At 40.8% G+C, this 24,969-nt stretch overlaps 2 long non-coding RNA genes across 5 annotated transcripts in view; both read right to left on the bottom strand.

Moving 5' to 3' along the window:
- Positions 1-9,656, bottom strand: part of LOC140592290 (uncharacterized) — a 95,898-nt gene extending 86,242 nt beyond the window's left edge. For all 4 annotated transcript variants that reach the window (XR_011992637.1, XR_011992635.1, XR_011992638.1 and 1 more), the window contains exon 1: positions 9,433-9,656. This is a non-coding gene — a long non-coding RNA (uncharacterized lncRNA). The remainder of the gene's footprint in view (positions 1-9,432) is intronic.
- An 11,836-nt stretch (positions 9,657-21,492) lies between these two features.
- On the bottom strand, positions 21,493-24,609 carry LOC111835322 (uncharacterized). The gene is made up of 3 exons (XR_002836208.2): positions 23,877-24,609; positions 22,480-22,753; positions 21,493-22,298 (listed from the first exon to the last, which is right to left on the bottom strand). It is a non-coding gene; the product is annotated as an uncharacterized lncRNA (long non-coding RNA).
- Positions 24,610-24,969: the final 360 nt, after the last annotated feature.

The raw sequence follows: 24,969 nt of genomic DNA, 5'->3' as shown, positions 1-24,969 counted from the left end.
TGTAGAGAAAAAAAAAAAATTATTCACAGACACTCACCCCTAAATTGAGAAGTGAGTGAAACTGAAAATTTTACTGTGGTCTCTTAATTTTTTTCCAGAGCTGTGTAATTATCTTATTCTTTAATACTAGGGGAGAGGACTTATGTATTGCAAGTAAAAAAAAAACTTCAGCATAAGTCTAAAGATAAGTAAGTTGATAATTTCTGACATGTTTAATTGCAACACTTACGTGTGTTCTATACAGAAGATTATTTATTGCTTTGTCAAGTCACACTCAGATGTCAGTTATTGAAGAGCATGACAATATCGACGTGGAGCAACACCTACTGACCCATGGCTGCGTTAGAAAGCATTAGAAATGATTTCATTTTGTGGACTTCGACCATGACCGATGGATACGTCCTTTTTTTTCTTCTTACAGTGACACAATGCCAGAGTTACCTATCTTGACATTTTAAGTCTTAAAAGGCCCTTATTCTCACTTTGTGACAGGTATGACACCGACTAAAGCTGTAACTCCACACCATTTACTGCCATCTGGGGGGAAAAAAATCACAAACCCACCCTGCAGTATTTAAATATAGCAAATTCATGGAAAAAATGTTTGGCCAGTATATGATTACACAAGAGTTCATAAACCTCAAGTAAAACTGATTCATTAATTACTAGCATATATTTTTTAAAAACATGTGTGAGGATCTAGAATTCCTGGACTTAAACTGTGTGCAAATAATTGAATTCACAGGTGGATTGAGGGATGTTTCCTTGTTTATTGTTTTTTTTCTCACTTAAAGCCACCATTCAGTAATAGACAGTCACCCCACCATTTCCACCATTATGGAATTCCATTTCACAGTGACTTCAAGCAAGTCCGTGACACGTATGAAACAGTTATGAAACATCAGGCTGTCACTCAAAAAACAGTGCATTGTGAAGGTTTGGCCTTCAGTAATGGTGCGATGACACCCCTGATGTGTGCCATTAAGTCTGAGGAAAATCTAGGCATTCATCAAGTTGCCAAGTTGTAATTTCATTCAGCATAACTTAACTGGAATAGTGTGGAATTTGTTTCTTGAAGATCAAATCTTCAGGATGTTCATTTTCAAAATTGCCATTTGGGTTTAGAAGATTTTGGGGGTGAGGAAAGGATATGCACCTTGAATCGTTTCTGCTGGTGGTGACACTGTCATATGATTTATCTTGGAGAAGATGATTAATGAATCTGGTTGTGCAGTGGAGCTCAGGCCAAAAGGTTCATGGATCGAAGGTTACTTTCTGAGTTTTATCTGCCCCAGCTAAGAGAATGCCTGCCCCCTAAAACCCCTATCTTAAGAAGCAGAGGGCAATAGCCCCCAGACTCCATGTAGAATTCTGATACCCTCCATAAACTTCCAGGGCTTTAGTAAGAATTAAATAAAGAATCACTCTTTCCACCCCCGAATTACATTTACTTTGGCTCCTTACCATTAACAGCTGAGCCTCAGGTTTTGACAACTCGGGAAAAGTGGATGTCACTTTGAATAAAAGCATGGTTTTTACACATTATCTCTTAGAGTTTCCTGTATTCATTAGTCCTTCAAACCAGATGGTGTCACAATGAGGGCAGAGAAGTTTCTAGAGAAACAAGACGCACAGAGGTATTGAGGTTTCCACTGCAACACTGCTGGTTTAAAATGAGCTAATTTGGTAGGTATTTGAAAAGTCATGCTCTGTCATAAATTATGGTTATCTGTGCATTTTATGGACTTAGGGATATTGCTGCATAACATGAGTTATGGTTATGTTTGCCTAACATGACTTACCATTATCTCTGTCTAACGTGACTTACGGACATATCTGTTTATTCAGGAGTTATGGATATATCTGCATATAATGACCTGCAGTTATCACTGCCTAACATGAGGTACGGATATTTATGTCTGTCGCGGGTTGCAGTTATCTCTGCCTGTCTAGAAACATGTATTGACTTCCATCCTGCAAAAATTGACCCTTTGCATATTGCTTATATAACTTTCTCTGGTAAAGTTAAGATTAATCTATTCCAATCACTATGATCGATCGGATCAATGATCAGCTGTGGCCAATACATATCCCAAATCTCAAGAAGCCAGCTGGAATGTGAACTTTTGAATCAGAATGTTAATTATGCATTGCCGAACACATCACAGCCGAACAGAGGTCATGACCGCAGTAATAACCATCATGAACTAAAAAGTCAAATCATAAGTAGTCTTGTATCAGCGATTAAGTATGATTCCTGTTCCAGGTTTACATTATATATGAAAATAATAGCACAGTTTGTCACCTATAAGAAAATCCTTTTAAGTGGAATTCATGATTGATTATTCCTAGGTGCTGGAAAAACATTCAGAACCTCCCACAGTCCAAAGATATGCAGTTAGACTAACTCATTTATGACTAAATTACCCCTGGTGTATGCCCTATGCTGCCTCAAATAGGTTCTAGAACCCCATGACTCCGTTCAGGGTTTGTGGATGGATACTTTCCCTCCATGTATAAGTATAATTGCAGCAATACATTGAAAATTACACTGAATATTCCATGTCTGTTTCCAGCTCCTGTGCAAGATGTCATCCTATATGAATCAGTTAAAATAACATTAGTATAGCGCTAGTAGTTTATCCTTCATGAGTACACCCTGCCATCCCGATGCGATAACTTGTACCGCTCATGCAGGCTTTCATCCATCCAGCCATTCATTCTCCATAACCACTCCATCCAGTCCATGGGGCATAATGAGCCTGGATCCTATCTGATAAGGCACTGTTTCCCCATCTGGTCCATGGTGACCCTCAGAAAGTCCATGTTTTTGCTCCCTCCCAACTCCCTGCAAGACAGTCCACATTTTTGCTCCATACCAGAATTGGCGAGCATGCATATGCCGCTGGGGGAGAATCAGAAGATGTAAAGAACATGAAACCTCCCCTGCCAGCGAGTGGGATCGACCCCCCAGCCCTGTAGGGCTGAGGTTCCAGTGTTAAGATAAGGTTTCAGTTTAGTCATAAATGGGAAACACTCTTTATAGTTGATACGGTTTGTGATCATCGTATTATGAAGTGATATATGGCTCGTCTCTAAGGTGCCCGTACTTATTTCAGATTCTAAGGACATTTCCATTTCACTGGCTAGGTGGCCTGGAGTTACACAGTGTGATCCTCCAAAGATCAAAATTTAAATCAATACCTGGAAATACAAGCCGAAACACCAGCCCCCTCCAAATAAAAAAAGTCTAAAACCATCCCATAAAAATAAATAGAGCATTTTTTTTGTCTCCCTAAACCAACAATCATTTTAAGGCTATAAAATTGCATTAGGTGGATCAAATCTAAATAATTCAGAAGGCATCTACAGGAACCAGTTTATGAAGCTAATGGATCATCGTCTTCCCGAATCCATTGCCACCCCCTGCAATTCGTCTTCCTTGACAGAGGTTTTGCACTTCCGCACAGTTTTTTGCCACCACTGAGGGAGGACGGGTGTTTTTTCTATGACATAATCATAGATCATGTGAAGAGCTGTAGACATCCCACACTTTCCCACAACTGTGTTCTGTCTTTGACCAGAGCCTTTAACTTCATGGTGCTATGCTCATTATTTATTTGCTTAGTACTGCTTCCTACTCTACTACTTATGATTCTTAGTTCAAGATGGTTCCTAACCGTACTGTAGCTGCACATAATCTAGTGTTTTGTTTAGTCTGAACGGGAACTCAGACCTAGTGCCTGGTGTTGGGGGTATAAAATCAGCACTTTTTTAAACAAACAAGTGCCAATAGAAAATAACCCCATTTCAGAACCCAGTCCTCTGTTTTTCTTTAAATTATGGATATGTTAGGAATGCATTTGCATATTATTAAGTATCACAGGCTGGCATGGATTGCGACCCATTTTTCCTTTATAATTCCTAAGACTTCCAAGAACTTCGTCCTCTCTCGTGTTGCAGGTTTGTCTGAGGCTCCCCCTGGTGGTAGGGAGCATGCCAGTGAGAGGCTCACGCTGGAGCACAGCAAGAGTAAAAGAACTCTGAACAAAAGTGAGGCTAATGACAGAGTAAATTATCATTAGCACTCTGGCCGTAGATCTGGGATCGGGACCCTACTAGAAGAACCCTGAAAATTCAAAATAGGTTTTGGTGTTCATCCAGGCTCATGGGAGTTTTACCAAGACATCTGATTGTTTGGTCCCACCTCATCTACAATCTGATTGGTTAGCTCTCTGAACCAATTATTTTTCGTTCTGGCCTCAGAACACTGTTGTGTATGTAAAACTCTCATTAGCTTTATCCAGAAACACCCCAATATTTCAGCTCTATAAACTCTGTGGGTAGTTTGTCATCTGCTGTAATTCTTTCATTGATTCATATCTCTCAAAATGCCAAACCAATCAGTTCTCAGTTATAATTTGCAGCCTTGAATGTCATCTCATATGTATCAGTCAAGTGCTTTAGCCACCCAGTGGCTGAACCTGAATGATTAGCAGATGGCTACTCTGTCACTCAATCAGAATGAGATTAGCACTGCCCTTGATATACAGCCACAGATTTAAATTAAGACAAGAAAATTTCCATGAATTCCCTGTCACATCATCGATGTGTTTTATTGCACATACACATATACAGGGACACTACATTAGATCACTTCTTCTTTTGAGAAATTCCAAATATACTGCTTAAGTCCCCCTGAGCCCATTCGGATTTACATGCCAGTCTTTGTTAAGGGCCTTGTATACCTGTAGCATGAAATGTCGGCACCAGAGAATGTTCCAGGTAGCCCTGTCTGATAGCGTTTTGCTTAAACTGGGAAACAGCCCCCGTCTGAACTTGTTTTCAAAGCTGCGATTAGATTTGTGGTACATTCTCCCTCCAGGGAGGGGCCACCAGATTAAATTCATGTTAGTGGGGAAGGAAATCGCACCCAACTCCAGGCACGGACTGAGGCAACACGGTATGAGCTTATTACACCAACACCCATACAAGGAAAAAAACATATTAATAATAACAATAATAATTTAATGAAAATACCCTGCTTAGCAGGGGAAAATAAAAAACAGGATTTTTTTCTTGTTATGGGCAAAAGCCTTAACTCTGACCAGTTGACAGAGAGGGTCTTTGGCTGGTGTTTTTTGTGTTCCTTTTGTGTAAAAATCTTATATGGAAATACACAAAGGCACACGAGCCTGAACAGTCCCTGGCTGAGAGTGACTTAAAAAGGCTTTCACAGTGATTAAATAACATACATACAAAAGTAAATGCATGTTACCTGTCAGAATGGGCCTATTAGTCTGTGTAAGGAGACACAAAGAAAGGAAGAGATGTGAAAGTATAGAATTTAAGCAGCAAACACCTCACAGAGGATTTTCCGCATGCCTGTACTGTATGAGCTTACTGGAGTTTTATTTTGAAGGTCCAGCAGGCACTGGATGTCTGGGTGTCACCTTGGTCCGCAGATGGACAGGACACCCAGTGCCAGCATTTGAGGCTTGTCACTACTGGACCGCGGGACTGTCTGACGGGAGTGGAGGAGACGCGGCCACTTCCAGCAGCGGCCTAATCCGCCAGCCCCCAGGACACCCCACCCCTCGCTATCTCCCAGAAAAACAAGCCGGGAATGGTGGAACATTTCCCAACCCAAAACAGAAGACTGTGAAAAGTAAAAATGTTCCCATTCTGGTGCGACATGGGAGAAATGGAACATTCTTATGAGACGTCACCACTAACGAAAAGGCAAGAAAATATTACCAAAAGAAGGAAACTAGTCATAACAGGGAGAGAAAATGGGCAGAAAATAATAAGGAAAAGGCATATGACGTATTCCTTGCATTTTAGCCAGAACTATCTATGTGATAAATGACCATATTTAGGCATAAATGGGACGATTTCCATGAAAAAAATGATGCAATTTCAGCCAACCTGCTACTTATCAACATTCTTCACTGTCTATTGTCCTCACACAGAAGTCTAACTTCGTAAAATTAATAGGTAGACAGGCAACACTGGTAGCACATTTGAAGAATGGATTAAAAAGTGGCAAAATTTGCAATTATTGTTACAGATTTTCCCATCTTCAGTAGCTACTGCCACAATGGTAATGCACATTGTCGCTAATTGTCATTCTTAATGGTGTATTGAATGCAGATAACTAAAAGTCTTTGACTGACTGGAGTTTCTAATAGTAGAGAGACACTGCAAAGATAAATCACCTTACTGAGTGACAACCAATGTACCCATATTCCCCTTCACACTTTCTTTGAATGTTTGTCCTCCGTAGCTAACATGCTAATCACGCTCCAGCACGGAGGCAGGATCTTTGCTGCATTAAGCATACCCAAGGTAAGTCAATAAGCACCCAATCATCCTGCACAAGGTCGCAGTAAAACCTGGGCGCAAGGCAGAGGACTCCCTGAACGGAATGCCAGGTCATCGCAGGGCACACGTTCACACGCACGTTCACGCACGTTGGCCAATATCTAACTGCATGTTTTTGGTTATGCAAGGAAATCGTAGCACTTGGTGAAAACCCTTAAAAACAATATACATAGTTAGCCGTTATGATTGTTTTGAATTTAATGCAGTTACAGTTATTTTTTAGAAATGTTGTGGTAGATTAGGACACAGACATCTGGAATCAACAGAGAATCCGTGGCGTCCTCCGTTAAGGTATCCAGCTGTGTAAATGGACATGAATAGAAAATAGTTTAGGCTAAATAATGTTGGCTGGACGCAGTGAAATAGCTGCTGTGTTTTAGTCCTACTGCAATTCTCTGTGCACTGATTTGTTTACTTCCTGTTTACAAAAATTATCACATCATCATGCACTACTCATGCAGTTGACTGGCTCCATTCAGCTTGTAATAAAAATTAAATGCCTTTCCTTCAGAAAGCACAATTACCTGAGCTGCTCCACTGAGCTGTAAGAGATGCTGTGAGAAATGCATGACGAAAAGGTGCAGGGGTCACGTCACTTCTCTGAAATGCAGGCCGTCGGTGTTCTTCTCATGCAAGAGTGTGGCCTTCCTCATGCTGGCTTGCCTGTCTGTATAGCTGCCTGCCTGGCATCCTGCCTACATCTGTCTGCTTTCCTGTCTAAATGTTTCTCTGTCTGAATGACTGTCTGTCTGTCATCCTGTCTGTCTGCCTATATCTATCTGACTGAATGCCTGTCTGTCATCCTGTCTGTCTGCCTATATCTGTCTGACTGAACGCCTGTCTGTCATTCTGTCTGTCTGCTTGCCTACATGTCTGTCTGACTGAATGCCTGTCCGCCATCCTGTCTGCCTGTCTATGTGTCTGTCTGTATGAACGCCTGTCTGTCATCCTGTCTGTCTGCCTATATCTATCTGACTGAATGCCTGTCTGTCATCCTGTCTGTCTGCCTATATCTGTCTGTCTGAATGCCTGTGTGTCATCCTGTCTGTCTGCTTGCCTACATGTCTGTCTGACTGAATGCCTGTCTGTCATCCTGTCTGTCTGAATGCCTGTCCGTCATCCTGTCTGTCTGCCTGCCTATGTGTCTGTCTGTATGAACGCCTGTCTGTCATCCTGTTTGTCTGCTTAAATGTCTGTCTGGATGCCAGTCTGCTTTCTTGCCCGTCTGCCTGAAAACCACAAAGCATCCCTTAACTCAGCAGTGACAAATCCTGCTCCTCAAGCAGTGGCCGCAATGCTTTGCTGGTCTTAATTGTTCCATCAAAGTACTTAGATTAAATCTGCCAGGTGCTAATTCAGAAGTACTTTCTGAAAACCTGTTGGACTCTGGCTATCAATAACCAGGGATACACATCCATACCAGTGAAGGAGGAGGAGGAAACAAACAAACAGACCAACAAATGCCATGGATGCACACACAGTTTAGTGGTGTACCCTGCATTGTGCACTGAGCTTTATGATATCAGCACCAAGCTCACCGTGATCCTGCAGTGGATAAGTGGCTGTGGATGGACAGATTGGTGGATGGATGGAAAATTGAAAAGTATATTGTTGCTTTTTTAGAATGCTGTTTCAATAGCTTCTCATTTAATACCAGTTACTGGAAGCCTCACAAGAAATGTCTGGTTGAAACTATAGACTGGCCATAACAATGCAGAAAAAACATTTTAGGATTTGTATAAAATATATCAAATACAGGTTCACAGGGTAAATGTGTATGATTGTTAAATTTGTGTTCCACGATCATATTTAACTGTGAAACTTTAATTATAGAGGCAGCAGGAGGCCATTTGTGTATGACATCACTTTCTCTGCCACCAGCAGTCAGATCACCTGATCATTTGATCACCTGATCATTTGATCACCTGATCATTTGATCACCTGATCATTTGATCACCTGATCATTTGATCACCTGATCATTTGATCACCTGATCATTTGATCACCTGATCATTTGATCACCTGATCATTTGATCACCTGATCATTTGATCACCTGACCTCATTACTGCCAGCACCCAGTCACTATCTGCCTGATTCAAGAAACTCTTATTTTCTCTGTAAATGTATTTGTACACTTTACATAATTTAAATGTAGTATTACTCCTACATCTTTCTTTAACAGATTATAAAATAACTGTTTACCCCATACCCACAAACTAAATTTGAACATATTTGGTTTCCCTCCGTAAAGAGTTATGCTTGCTAAACAAAAATGTAACATATTAAGTCCACTCTGACAGCTTGATTGGCTGAAACTAAAGCCAATTAAAATTCTGGTTTTGAAGGATGAAAAATGTGCAGGCAGAGCACATAATTATTTTAAAATTGACTTTTCCGTTTATCAATGCAGTCTTTCAATAATTAGTTTTGTGTTCAGTTCTGTCAAAATTTGCAGTGTTTTCAGAACAACTGTAATGAACCTCCAATCAGATTTTCAGTGAATTCCTCCTTTCTCCGTTATGCAGAGTTTAGATTAGGGATGGGCCGATCCCCATTTTTTCAGTTCCGATCCAATTCTGATACACAACTGCCGATACTGATAAAAGAGCTCTTTTTACAAATTCCTGATTTGGATTGGAATTGAAAAACGCATTCCGGAACGGCCCCAACCCTGGTAAATACACACACACATACAAATATATGTCTCTCACACAGTGAGGGAAATAATTATTTGACCCCCTGTTGAATTCCTAACTACACACATTTATATAAAAAAGACACCTATAATTTCACTGGTAGGTTTATTTTAACATCAGAAGATATATGTTCAACAAAACAAGCAAGAAAAAAATCATCTGTAACAGGTACAAATCAATTTGCAATTTATCTAAGGAAATAATTTTTTGATCCACTACAAGCCAGCAAGAAATTAGGTCAAGTACATGTGCACTAACACAACACAAGTAGTACTAACTTAAGTACTAACAGATACCAAGCCAGCATTCACATTTAATGGCTTTACTTAAATAGTATTCTTGGGTCACTAACCTGTTTACATCTTCAACCTTATCACCATGGGACATACCAAAGAGTTATCTAAAGACATCAGAGACAAGATTGTTGACCTTCACAAAGGTGGAATGGGCTACAAGACCATCAGCCAGCAGATTGGTGAGAAACTGACAACGGTTGGTGCAGTTATTCCCAAATGGTAGAAAGACAAAATAACTGTCATTCACCCTTGGTCTGGGGCCCCAAGGAAGATCTCGTCTTGTGCACCATCAGTGATCTTATGAACGGTGAGGGCTGACCCCAGAACTGCACGGGAGGAGCTCGTTAATGCGCCTCAAAGCAGCAGGGACCACAGTTGCCAAAAAAAACATTGGTATCACATTATGCAGTTATGGTTTGAAATCTTGCAGTGCACGATAAGTACCCCTGCTCAAGGGGGCCATGTTCAGGCCCGTCTGAAGTATGCCAGTGAACACCTGAATAATTCCAATGAGGATTGGAGGAATGTCATGTGGTCAGATGGGACCAAAGCTGTTTGGCATCAACTCTATTTGCTGTGTTTGGAGGGAAAAGAATGCTGACTATAATCCCAGGGGCACCATCCCTATACCGTCAAACACGGAGCTGGAAGCATTATGCTTTGGGGGTGTTTTTCTGCCAAGGGTACAGGGCGGCTGCACCGCATCGAAGGAAAGATGGACGGGGCCATGTTCCATAAAATCTTGGATGAGAACCTCCTTCCTTCAGGCAAGGCACTGAAAATGCATTGTGGAGGGGTCTTTCAGCAAGACAACAACACAGCATACAACCAAGGCAATAAAGGAGGAGTTCAAGAAGAAGCACATTAAGGTCATGGAGCGACCTAGCCAGTCTCTGGACCTTAATTCCATAGAAAACCTATGGAGGAAACTCAAGCTTCATGTATCCAAATGACAGCCTAAAAACCTTAAATGTTTGGAAGAGATCTGCAAAGAGGAGTGATGAAAATTCCTGCTGAGCTGTGTGCAAACCTGGTGACCAACTACAAGAAACATCTGACAGCTGTGCTGGCCATCAACTGTCACTCCACCAAGTACTGAAGCATGTGTTCCAAGAGATCAAATACTCATTTCTCTAGATTATATATCAGAATTACATGTATGTATATGTGTTTAAAATGTATAAAGTAAAATCAGTGAATGAGTCTGATCTAGTGCCTTTTCAAATGAACCTCACACTACACATACAATTATAACATTCTTTCATAAGGTCTCAAATCCTACCACAAATGAATAAATTCATTTCCGGGGGCAGGAAGAAGAAAACTCCTGGTAACCATGTTGATTATCCCACCATCGATCGTAAAACTGGTTTATCCCCTGTTCCTGTTGATTTTTTTAATCTGGCAGGGTTTACATTGTGGGTAAGGATTATGAAATTTAATGCAGCTGAAGATTATTTCTGCAGGTGGTATTTCATATTGCATTTTTACAGGGCTGTTAGCACCATACCTTCGTCAGAGAGAAGTTTTTTAGGCAGTGGATTGGTACGTACATCACATCATAAATGAGGCATTTAGTCTTGATCTAGTCACACTCAAATTGCTGTTTGCATGTTCAAATATCAGTAGAATATGACACTAAAAAGCAATCTGTGGTACAAGTCACTGTCAAACCACAGACGAAACAGGAAGATACTGAATGCGCGTCATTTTAAGTTAAGCAAACAAGCATTTGTTGTGCTAAAACTCAAACAATAACAATGTGCGATGCAGGGATTATTCACTGGAGGTGTCTGACTTTTGCATGAACAGCAGAACGTCACTGTAGTCACTGTACATTAAAAAACAGAAGGTTGTTAGTTCAATTCCCCCTTGGGATTCGTCTGTAGACAGTGCAGTATTCTGACAATGTTGGTTGTCAGGGCAAACATTTATATTTAGCAAGATATTTCTTGCTTTCTATCTGTACTGTGAGTTACCCGCATGGGTAACTTAACACTTTCTTTTCACTGAAATCAATGTAAAATCAATGTAAAATCCAAAGTAATAGGGCCCACTGGTGAATGTACCATGCACACTGTTTCAAAAGCAATGTCCTGTTTTCCACAGTGAGAGTAGCCAGGCTCTTATGCAATTTTTGGATACCATGAATAGCTGTTAGCCATAAATACAGCAGCCAAACCAGATCTCAGGGGACGATGCTGAATAAAGAATCCATAAAACCTATACTCTCGAAAGCATAAAACTTTATCTGCACTTGGATTCCTTTATCGAATCAGAATATTCTTTCTTTGAAGAAAAAATACCACTGGCTTTGCATCTAGCATGTTTCTCATATAAACAGCATTAATGAAGGTTCGTATAAGGTACAACATCCCTCAAATACTCCATGATTTGTTAACAGTGGTGAAAATTTACTCTGAATATAACATTTTTACAAAGTAACTAAATGTCAAAATGGCAGTAAATGTTATCTGATGTGTTAGGGCATGATAAAATAAAATCCTAAGCACCTCCTGATCTCCTCATCTGTGCATGTTTATGAATGAAAAGGTGTAGGAATGAAGATAAGCCTGTGAATGGCTGATGTGAAATGCATTCCAGGAATATCCAGCTCTACAAGTAAGCATTGTGACTGACAAAAGCAACAGTACATTATAAAAATGTGCATACATGTATGTTTGTAATTTAAGTACAATATTCATGAATTGGAAGTGTTTTTCATTTGAGCTGTAAATGTACCTGTGGTTTATATTGCAGTCATAAATCATAACTGCTCATCACTCACATTCAAAATGGGAAAAAAACATTGTAGATGCATTTAAGTGTAACTAAATGATGATCTGTGGTAACTGAAAAAGTAATATATTGGGAGTAAAGTGTTCTGTGTTGTCACAAGACGAAAGACTTTTCTGCTCTGCACCCTGCTCTCCAGAAGACTGTTTGACATCCCACATGTGCAGCACTGTGCAAAAGTCTTAGGCTGCCAGAGAAAATTATGTGTAAATTCTCTTCATGTTGGTGCAAAACTATGATTTTATGCCTGTCAAAGTGTATTAGCTTAGCCATTTAAAAACCTCCCCTAAAGTCACCCCAATATTTGAAACTACCATCCAGTACATCCATGTGTTTTTTGACTGGACTACTAGCATAACATGTTTGGCTAATCAGTATCTCACTGAGTTATTTAAGTAATTAATTAATTGAGCTGGTGATGAAATTAAATGAATTCATGTAATGACTGAGGTGCCCCTGAGGAGAGGTTTGAGAACTTTAGTGGTGATCTTCTAGCCATCCAACAAGATATCAGTGACTTTTTGGAGAACAAAAGAAATTAGTTATTTTTTGGCATGTTACTGTTGGCTTGGGTATATATGTATATTATATTTGGGTAATATAAATGTTTTTTAAGTAAATATATACTTACTATCCAGAAAAACAACTTTAAACATTTTCTTTGACGGCCTAAGACTTTGCAGGGTACCGTATTCAGCAGTGGGGTGACTGACCTACTGGGCAGCATGTCTGGCTGCAGAGGGAGATGCGCATTGGCCTGAAGGCAGTGCTGCTCCCTCAGACCTCCACGCCTGAAGCCAGCCCCAGCTCTGTGGCGCTTTTGCGTGTTCCTTCCATGTACATGTGGGTTTCCTCTGCTTTGTCCAAGTCTTCCACCACAGTCCCATGATATACGGTTGGGGTGACTCTGATGGGTTTCGCAGGGTGTCTGAAAGCTTGACAGTGACCCTCTGTGATCTCCTGGAGTGTACCTTCTGAAAAGGGTCACTGTAGCCTGGGGGACTGTCCTGGATGACTGGCTGTGAAGATGGATGGACGAAGAAAGAGAAGGTGATACACAGATTGGCTGGAGAGCGCAGGCGTGAGGTACAGTATCAGTTTTAATGTGGTAATAAAATCTAATCTGATTCATAATGTGACTTAAATGACTGGCTTCTGGATGGACGAACATTAAATGAGGCGGCGAGTGAGCAGTGACAAGTCAGGTTGTTACTAACCCCCCCTCCTCCCAACACCCCCCACACCAAGCTGGGTCATTCTCACTGTGGCTGGCAATAGTGCCGCTGTAAAGAAGGGTGGGGGGGGGGAGCCAGGATGATTCCAAGGGCCCTAACTGATAGGGGCCCTAAAAGTTTAGAACTTAATTGGATTGGTCTCGGCTGCGAGCCCAAAATGATGTGCTTTCATGGGGCGAAAAATCTCTAGCGCCACCTTCCACATCTTTCCCACCTTTTCCAACAAAAACTCATTTGCTTACACAGAAACTGCCCCCTTTCCAATCTTTGTGTTCCGACCCCCTGGCTCACTGGCACATACCCACTGACCCAGTGAAGCCCTTCACTCTGGCTTTGCTGCAAATGCCAGGTCACATACCGGCGAATCGCACACACGTGGAGTCGGGGGGGGGGGGGGCGGGCGTGTACTCCGCCACCACCTCTGCGCCTCCGCCTTTCATTTCTGCTCATTGTCACGCAAGGCCTCGGCTCTTTGCCGTGGCGTCGTCACAATTCCCCGACCCTCCTGTCAAATTTCACACAAAGTACAGCATGTAAAACATTCCTTAAAGGAGTGTTTGTCCTCCTTTGTAAATGTTTCGCACTGTTTGCAGCTTTTTTCCGCAGCTTTTTCCATTAGAGGAAAGTGAGAAAAACATCAGGACACTAATTCACTTACCAGTTTCACAGGCAACATTATTATCCTTCTTTCCTCTAAGCATTCAACCAGTACAGGGGGACCTGAAGCACGTGGCAGGGAACGACTCGGGAAGGGATGCCATTCCATCACAGCGTAATTCAGAGGTACCATTTTACGTAGATATAGATGTAGAGTAGGAGGAAAGCAACACAAAACAGAGACAACAATCAAACCACACAGTGAGGACCCCCATGCTGACCCCTGTCCACTGCCAGCATCAGAACTGCACCATGGGCCAATGGAAGAAGCTGGCCTGGTCTGACGATTCACATTTTCTGTTACATCATGTGGACGGCAGAGTGCGTCTGTGTCATTTACCTGGGGATGAGGTAACCAGGCACCAGGATGCACTGTGGGAAGAAGGCAAGCCAGCAGAGGCAGTGTGATGCTCTGGGCAATGTTATACTGGGACACTGTGGATCCTGGCCTTCATATGGATGTTACTTTGACACGTGCCACCTACCTAAACACTGTTGCAGACCAAGGATACCCCTTCATGGCAACAGTATTCCCTGATGTCAGTGGTCTCTTTGAGCAGGATAATGTGTCCTGCCACACTGTAAAAAGTGTTCAGCAATGGTTTGCAGGAACATAAAAAAGAGTTTAAGGTGTTGACTCAGCCTCCAAATTCCCCGCCGCATACTGTTCAGCAATACACATAAATGTTGGTCACTGGGTGGGGTCACCATCTATCTGTCTGTCTGTTCGTTCCTTCTTCTTGCTGGAGTCGGGACACTTTAAGGGATTGTGTACTTCTTTCCTATTAATACATACAAACTAAATATATTCACTGACTCCAACAATGAGCATGTTACTGGAAAGCCTAAAGGCTGAAGAGAGGACGTTTTACAAGAATGCCATCTCCACAATCAGCAGGACGTGATTTCTGTGGACCAGGGTTCAGAAGGACAGCGGCCCAGGCCTCAGAGCCACTCTGCGATGCGTGCATCCATACTCACAAATATCACTGTACATCTCACCGTCCACGTGATGCGTAAACAACCACCTGCCCCCCCCCCCCTTAAAAAAAACTAAAAAAGTTAACTAAAGCTACAGGTCTGGTGTGTTTATATTGATCGAAATACACAGCAAATGAATCTGACTCCAAATTAGCACAAAGGTTTAGGCCTCACACTCAGTGACTGGGGGACCCCAGTACGAGGTGTCCCCCTGCCCCTTGGCCGCAATTAATCCTGGGAGTCGGAATGGCACATGCTCCAATGTCAGGTATGGATTGTGCCGGGTAGACGCTTCTCAAGCCTTTTTGGCGCATTAGCAGAATGACGATGCGGACCTGCAATTTTAAGCTGAAACAGTCATAGCTAAGGGAAGCGATTTAGTTTGGCCACTTCGAAGAATGAGAGCGGGAAAGTGGAAAAATCTTTTTACATCTTCATATTGAGAATTAGGGAAATGACGGTAATCTGCGCAGGATTCACAGCTACAAGCCTCTTCCCCTCCCACACCCTCTTTTTTATTTTTTCTCTGGGTTATTTAAAGATTTTAGAAAATATCTTAACTGGCTTTCATGGTTTCTTAAACCCTTGTTACATGGAGGGTGTTCAACCAGGTGTATAATTATAGCTTTTTATATTGTATTATTTTTTTATATATCTGAATAAGATTTTTCAGATTAATGGTGCCGGCTGAGGCCCATGTGTTCTGAGCTCGGCAAGCTTCACCGTGCCCCCCAGCCCGGACTGTCCGAGACAAAGTGGAACCGGCTGGTTATTTTGGCATCTCCTCAGAGGGTGGTGCCCCAGGCACCTGCCTATGTCACCAAGGGAGTTTGAACAACACTGATGTAGCACAACGATATGGTAAAATCGACACATTTCTGGAACTTACCAACAACCCTTACAGTGGGTAATCCTTACAGTGTCCCACATAATGGTCCACCAGTGTATTAAATTAGACATGCCAGTTTAATAATTAATAACAACGGCAGTGGGTGAACTTTATAGATTAATCCTGTGTGGGATATTTCATTGCCTGCAGCCCTTGTGGTTTTGAAGACATTTCAGGTGGGATTTAAGCCCACAAACACCCACTCCCCTGGGTTTCCATCGAGCACGTATACATTTTTATGTCAAAGCCCCGAGGACACCAGGCAAATGTAAAAAAAAGAAAATTAATAATAATAAAAGACGAAGAAAAGGTTTTGTTATTGCCATGAGTGTACGTCCCACTGACAGAATGTCACAATCCCACCTTTTCATTGCTTTAGTGTATATTGTTATGAGAAGGACAGTGGCAGGAGGGGGAGGACCTGGATCACTTCGTATTTTCAGATTTATAATCCATTTAATATAATCCTGCATTAATAAATGTGTCCTGGTTGATTTACTCAGCGAAGGTATGAAATTCTGTGAAAATATTTAATCTGTGTATTTTAGCTAAAATTCTCCCCTTGTTTAGCTAGGTTGGGTTGGCCTGCTTTCCATCCATGACTTAAATTAACAATTCAATCTGATTTCTGTAATTCCAACCACTCTTTGTCTCGTTTTGAAGCTTTTAGCAGATGGCAGTTTATAGAAAAACCATTAAATAAGACACACCGAGTCACAGTGGGAGGGTCTGGTACCAGATGGGAAGCAATCAGTTACTTTGAGAAGGAGAGAGGTTAGTTCTGCCTGTTGTGTGACATCGAGGCTGACGGCCTTGACATGTGGTTCCCAAGCACGTTTGATTTTATGACAGAGCTGTCGCGTTTCCGCATGGAAACACTGTTAGCAGCTGCCTGGAAGTCACTCTTAGGGATTTTAGAAATTCATTACGCAACCCTAACCATAAATCGAGTGAGGAACTGAACGATAAGGACATGAATATTTTTGCAAAGCAGTTGCAACAAGCGGTGTTTGTCAAACCAAGAACACAAAGATCACATTTGTGGTCTTGGCATGAGCGGTCTTGTTAACTTGCCTGCCAAGAGCAAACTTGGGACGCAATGCATCGTGGGATTTGTCTTGTTTGGCGAGGATGCAATCGATGCATCCTTGATATTTGGGGATATTTGGCAAGAACATCTGGGCATTTTTACCATCCTCTGTATTTCTGTTCTTGAGTACTGGAATTGGTCTGTGGCAATGGAAGATGATGTGACATGGGTGATTCTGGCCATAGAGTTAAAAAAACATAGTCATATATAACCAGGGGTGCACATTTGCGCTGCTATGACAAGAAAATACCTTGCATTTTAACCCGTATAACGCAAATGAACCTGAGTTAGCATATAAAGATTAAAACACATCATATTTTGTTTTCATAGCCGATTGGTTACGGTTATATACAGGGGTGCATATAACTGGTACGTAAGTACGCATTCATCTTTAAGAACGATACGTGAAACAATCAATTGTTTGTAAAAGCGCAAATGTGTACTTATTTTATGTGCATTTGCGGTTTTACAAACAATCGATTGTCTCACATATCGTTCTTAAAGGTGAATGCATACTTGCGTACCAGTTATGTGCACCCCTGTATATAACCATAATTTCTCAATTAATAATTTTAATCAAGCCCCAGTTCTGTGTGTGGGGAGTCTGTATATTCTCTCCATGTTTGTGCGGGGTACCTCTGAATCCTCCATTTCCCTACTGCGCTTCAAAGACATGCTAGGTGAACTGTTGCCTCTAGATTGCCTATAGTGTGTGATAGTGCCCGCTGTGATGGACTGGTATCCCATTCAGGGTGTCTAGTGTACACCGGGCTCACTACAACCCTGTAATGCATAATAAGCCATGGAAGATAGAAAAGTGGATCGATGTGCAACTCCCATAGTTACCCAGATTTCTAATAACTACATCTATCCTGTCTGGAGATCAGATAAAGACTGACACTAATTTGCAAAGCTTTCTAATCAACTGATTTCCTTGTTAAGGAAATAAGTTTCTTTAATTGCATTAGGTACTGTTCATATGAATAACTCTTTAGTTCTGTAAATGATCCATGCATGACATATAGGCAGAGATATTAAGCAATAATTTGGGGCATAGAGTCCTTCTAGAAAGTTCTAGGTGAACTTTGGTGCAAAGAGTTTGGATCATTTATGGAATAATACCATTATTACTTTGAATGTATCAGTTTATAATAATTCATCTGTACATTTGCTTTCAACTGGGCCTCTGTTGGCTGAGCTTATTAGTTCCAACATTCAAAAGCATAAATATGGGTGATATGAAGAGAAATGTAAAATATCCACTAAAATAATAAAAAACAGCTTTGTTTGAAATACTGGTTACAGGCTATTTCATCAGCCATTGTAGATGAAAAAGGCAGGAACGACCACAATGAGCTCAGTCATACAGTATTCATGAGGTGGCATTTTAAAAACTGCGCAAGTGAAAATTTCAGGAACATTTTCCTCAAATTTAAGCAAAAACCTGTCAGATTTACTATAGCTCTTATACACCTCCACCAACAACTGATTAGTGAGGTCGTTCAACTTCATTCCCAGTCAGCAAAATAAATAAAGAACCAAAATATAAATGAGAGACTTTTGATGTGCTGCAACACTTAGTTGGAAGTATTGAAGCCCACCCCCTTGTTTTTGCTATTTATAAAGTCCATGCACTGCTTGTTGCTATTTATAAATAGGTCAGAATTGGAGAAGGTACTGTATAGACAAACAGCCTGTAACAGTGGAGAGAAACATTTGAAAACTTCTATGGTGTGACTTCAATAAGCTGTTTGCATACCTCAGGTCCTACTTAAGCCAGTTAAACATACAGTATCTTTTTTTGAGATCACTGATTATTATGACTTTTACGCAGGAACAAGGAGGGGACAAAGACGATGACAATTTGTAAACATATCATGAATGCACACCGGAGACAGTAAATGAATAATAACATTAAGAAATGCAAGAGCAATTTCAGATGAACACCAAGACAGCTCACGATAACATTGGCAAAGGTGATTCCAGGCATTTGGAAGACAAAAGTAGCATTGTTTATTTGATTCACTGTCCTGATGCTTGCAGTTATGGCTGTGGGTCACCTTCTGAATGATGCTGTGTTGGGAGATGTTTTGAGTAGATATTAATATAAAGTTTAAAACCTCATGATTAGTGGTTTTCATTAAGTCCCCACCGAAGCATGTTTATGATGTGATCACTTAGTACACTCCGTTATTTTCATTGGGTCTTACTCAATATGCATAGTTGACCATTCATGTGTTCTCATGTACCCATTTGATGTCATCTTCCATTGCTGAAGTACAGTTCCAATACTCAAGAACAGAAATATGGAGCATGGTAAAATTCCATTAATGTTGTATTTGCCTCATCATAAATATCAAGGATGCGTTAGTTGCATCCACTCCACGGAGGACCATCCCCTGATTCATTGCATCCCAAATGGAAGGCAAGTTAGCAAGAATACTCTTGTCAAGTATGTTCTTTGTATTCTTGGTAGTGATAAACACCCATTGATTCTCCACCAAAGCATGCTTATGACATCATCACTGAATAAACTCCATCATTTTCATTGAATTCCCACTGAAGCATGCTTATGATGTCATCACTGAATAAACTCCTTTATTTTCATTGAATTCCCACTGAAGCATGCTTATGATGTCATCACTGAATAAATGCCATCATTTTCATTGAATTCCCACCAAAGCATGCTCATGTATTTTAATAAGTGCTTTTAAGAATACTTCTAGCATCCTGTCATTTTCATTATCCACCTTCCAACCACCTTTTCTAGTCAGGGTCACTGGACATTTTTGTTATGTACTCATTAAATATGTATTTGAATAGTTAATATCCCTTGTCTTGTGCCCTATGCTCTAAACTTCATAACAACCCTATAGTTGGTAAGTTCTTGCAACCACTGTCTAGAATGGTCTGTACAATGTCATCTCAAATTATAGCCCTCATTTTTATGAAGCCTTTTGTAAAGAAGCAACACACTTTCCACAGCTTCCACTGCACAGACAGCACAGCAACGGTGCTTGTGAGAAAATCGATGTACTAAATGAACTCTACTGTAGTATAAGGGGGAAAAGAAAAAATGTCATCAAGAGAGGCACTGGAGAAACTCCAGGAAGTATATCTAATGTGACATGGAGGGGGTCTGTGTCAGGAAGCGGCAGGCTGGCATGTGGGTGATCAGCATGTCGGACGGCACCAGACAGGTCAGCGATCCGTCCCAATTACAGACGCCTGCCGGCGGATACCTCGTTAACGGTGGAGAGGGAGAAGCACCTGGTGAATTGCCAGCGGTTGAGGCCGAGACAGTGAAGTAAGGAAAATCAGACCCTCATACGTCATTGGACAAGAGGAGCAGAAGCAGCCCTAATTCCAAAATTCCAAATTCCCAAACCTGCAGTAGAAGCTTAATGTTATGCATTTAAGTCAGAGGAACTTTTTTTTAGTCAACCAAGACTGAATTCCTGCTTTCAAATCACTCATAAGCGATTCCTTACAGTTTCATTGTTTTACTACCCTGGTTCAAGTGCTGGACTATATTATTTCTTTCTGTGATTTACTTCAGAGGACTCCCATGTGTTTTCTGTTAGTAAATTAAGTTCTCGTCCCCAAAACCAGATGTGCTCAATCCTTCCTTGTCCAGCTGGTCACATGGCTCTAAAAAAAAACAGTAAAAAAGTGCAGAAAGGGCCATATTCACAGGACTAGAGCAGCTTTCAACAAAGATTCATTTTAACAAGAACTAAATCGACCACCAAAATGTGCCATTTATAAATGAATCCCCACCTGAGCAGTACACTGGTGTTAAAAATATTGTTTCTCAACCCAGTGCTTAGGGACTCCCAAACAGTGCACATTTTTGCTCCCTGGTACAGGTGTGCTGAGAGCTGGGAGGGAGCAAAAATGTGAACAGTGGGGATATCTGAGGACTGGGTTGAGCACCACTGACTAAAACTGATAAAATTCTACATGCATGTTTCACATACTCAAATATTGCGATAATTTATCTGATACCTTTAGCTAAAGTCTCACAAATCAGCTGAATCAGGCATTAATATTCATAAGAAGGTTACACAGACAGGGTTGTTACAAGTTTGAATGTCACAGTGAAAATGTTTCACCCAGAATGGCCCAACACAACAAAGATTAAGAGGAATGTTGTTTTGACAGGGAATCTGAGATTATTGTTATGTTCCCAAATATCGGCAAAATGTATACTCCCACGCTTACATTATTTCTCTTCCAGATTCTATGAATTTTCTTTGCATTTTTAAAATAACCTAAATTTAGGAATTAACTCAATGTAAGGGAACTGAAATGTAAGTAAAGCTGTAATTACTGTAAATCAGTTTAGGGGGATTGTTTTTCTTTTTGCAGCTATAAAGTAAAGCAAACCCAAAATCACCACAGATGTCTTCTCTGACCTCATCTGAACTCAGCTAATTTTCTTTGTCCGAAAAGAAAATCACCACCATTTCAATCCAACACTTTATTAATGTCATTGCCTGCCACCCTGTTTCTATTTCATCATGACTTGTAACATTTCTCAAACACAGTGGGAAATAAAACAAATTTGGCACTGTATAAATTACACCTAAACTGTAAATTCAGTGGCACAGCACTGCATGAAGTAAGCAAGGCATGGTTTACAAATAGTGCTTGCTACGAATTGATATAAAGCACACTGTGTTTGTTTCTCTATTGATAACATTAATATATAGGCCTAAACATCTTATTTGTTTTTATTGCTAAAGAAAAGAAAAAATAGACACCTATTTTAAAAAGTTATTTTAAAGTTTTTTAAAGTAGTGTGTAATATCCATCTGTAAAAACAAACATAATAGTTAAAAACAGAAAACTAATACAAAACATATACAAAAGAGTTTAAAAAAAAAAAGTTGTCTTGTTATAGATGGATAACGACATTTAAAATGTAACTCTAAAATAAAATCTTTTAACTAAAAAGTCATATATGCCTAGATAATTGTGTTAAATATTTCATGTAACCTCATTTTATGATATGACATAATAATGTAACTCTGGGGTTTCAGTTGTGAGAAATGAAGTCACCTGTGACAAAGTGTAACTGTGCAAATGATTTTTTAGATGTAGACTTTGATGAGCTTTGAATCAATAGATATCAGGGTTACGTTTGTCTGCCCTGGAGTAGGATGTGTGACCACAGCACTCAGCTCAGCTCAGCTAGATTCATAAAAGCATTTGATCAAAGGTCTTTCAGGATTTCATGTAAGCCTCCACCTTCAGAATGCAGCCAGCGATCTGTCGGAAACAAAAAAAGTTGTCCAATTTGCGTCTGTATAACCTTAAGGAATTAAGTCTATTTAATAACGAAATTAGATACGGTTTACTGATTTCTCTGTTTTCTCATTTCCTTTTCAAAACTGGAGCGTGAAGTATAACAATCATCCTAATTTGCAAGTAAAATGCAATGATTACGTACCATATTTAATAAATGAAGTAATTAGGAATTAACATATGGTGGATACAGTTCCAAAAAAATGCTGGTTTCTTCCTCCAGAATTCCATGGGGACAAATCCAAAATGAAGAGGTGCCGTGGTCTGCTGGGGTCACACGCAGGGCGGCGCTTAAGGAGCTCCACTGGCAGCCAGCAGGAGTAACCACCTCCGCCTCCCCTCCATCCTCGGATTTACTGTGTGCTTTGGCTGGATTTCTTAACAGTCTCCTGAAATTCTATATATAAACTCAGTAAACTCTGCGAGATGAAAAAGAAGAATTATCTTCTTAACCCTTAGCTGTGGTATTGCCATTTCAAACATAGGCTACAGCTCCTGAAAGCTGTAAAAAAAATGTAATACTGCAACATTTTAAACTGAACACATACTGGGGAGTAACATACCACCTCCACCACCTTCTGCTGGTTGGGGTCACAGGAGCATTGGGTAACAATGGTAACAAAATGTAACCATAACATGTCATTCCATTAATGCTTTTTTAAGGGTTTGTGTCAAGATGAGATAACGTCTTTGTACTCTGATCTCAGTCAAGGAGAAGCTGGTGAAGTACCGTACATCAGCCAATCCCATTGACAGAAGTCCCAGTGAGGAGTCTTTTAGTTGTTGCTATCATTGTCAAATTAGAATGCAAAGTTTATTGTCAGCCAGAAGTTTCCAGAAAAAAAAAAAATTATAATAAATTACTTATTCCATGGAGGCTGCTGGCCAATTAAGGCCTTCTGGGGCCACACGTCTCTTGAAGGTGTGACATTTTGAATATGTTTCCGCCTCCAGATTACCCCAAACAAATCTTCAGAGATGTAAATTTAGCACAAAGCAAACCATAATTTTTTTATTTTCCCCTCTGTATAATGTCTTCCTCCCTTTATTCTATGCCTGTGAAAACTGATTTTTAAGTTCCAGTTGTGTAGTTGCTTTGACATTTTAGATGGGTGAACTATAAAGTAGCTCTTATAATTACCAGTGTATATTGCTCTCGTGCATATGGAATTAGGAGTGATGACCGGTGGGGGGGGATTCTACAGGATGACCCCCCTACTCCCGACATTAAATTTGCCAAGTAGGGTCCCTACCATAAAGCTTACGGAAAGAAGGGGGGGGGGGGGGGCGCGGGTGGAGGAGCAATGAAATTATGAAATGTTCACAAAAATTCAGGACAAATTGTAATGGTTCTAGAAGAAAATTAGAAAGAAATTAAGGGATGTTGAGACAAAAAATAGGGGGCTTAAGCCCAACTAAATAGGATCTATGGTGATATTCCTGCACGTAAAATTTATTTTTTTTAATTATATTACTACGCATAAGGTTATTGTATCCATTTCTGATTTAATATGACTGCTCTTAGGAATGAGGGCAACATACCAGACCTGCAGTCAAATCCCAGGTTCGCTTTTGCTTGTCCTTCCCACGCTGCAGCTCTTTCGTCTGGTTACTCCCGTCTCCTCCAGTGGTCCAAAGCCGTATGATTAGCTGAACAGGTGACTCTAAATTGCCCATAGTACGTGTGTGTATGTGTGATCTGTGACAGACTGACTTCCTTTCCAAGGTGCCCTGTGCTTCCTGAAAGTCTCACCACAACAAAGATTATGGAAGAATGTGATTGATTATGGAAGAATATTAATGCTTTGTATTGCCTGCTCCTGATTGGTAACATTTCTCCACAGTTCTCATAGCCATATATAAAATATATTTTGCCCCTTTTAATATAAAAGCATCTCCATAAATGATGCAGTTTTGCTCCGTCATGTTAAGCCAGCATGGAGAGTGACACTTCGGCATGGGTAGTGACAGCTGTCGCCTCCAGGGAACCTGTTCCAGCATCCAGCCTTTCCCCGGCTTCTCTGGACGCATCGCTGACAAATGGCCCATGTGCTGCAGTGTGCTGGCCCTTGTCTGTCCTTTCTGATGCAGCGAGGGACTCTGGAGTCGTTACAGATTCCCAGGCTTGTCGTTCTCCTCCCTCTCCATGTCCAATCTGGATGTTCCTGACATCCAGGTGTACTGCTACAGACTTTGGGCACCATGAAGGCATATCAAATCTATCCCCCAACCAGACCAATCCAATTATATTCCAAATTCTTTATGGCGCTTGGAATCCACCCCCCCCCCCCCCCCCCTTTATGAAACCACTGCTGACAACGTCTTAGATTTGATTCCATGCAGAGTCTGATGCGTATTTTCTAAGTGATGAGCTAATCATGAATCTGCTCTGCCTTTCTTATAGGGAATTTATAACCAGTTCAAATCAGGTGAGGAATGATTCCCGATTAGCTAACATACTATTGTGCTTAATTCGGTAAAATGCAGAGTGATCCATTTCTTTATGTGGAAGATTGGTTATGTGTAGGATGCTGTTTTCCGCTTGGATGAAGGCTTCCTATGTGTGGGAGTGGGAAATAAAGATCTCCCTCGGCCACAGTAACGCAGTGATGGATGATGTGATGACTCTGTTTTC

Source organism: Paramormyrops kingsleyae, chromosome 8, assembly GCF_048594095.1.
Source record: "Paramormyrops kingsleyae isolate MSU_618 chromosome 8, PKINGS_0.4, whole genome shotgun sequence".
In the NCBI taxonomy this organism is placed as follows: Eukaryota; Metazoa; Chordata; class Actinopteri; order Osteoglossiformes; family Mormyridae; genus Paramormyrops; species Paramormyrops kingsleyae.
Note: the sequence above shows the minus strand (reverse complement) of the source record. Positions and strands in the feature narration are given on the sequence as shown.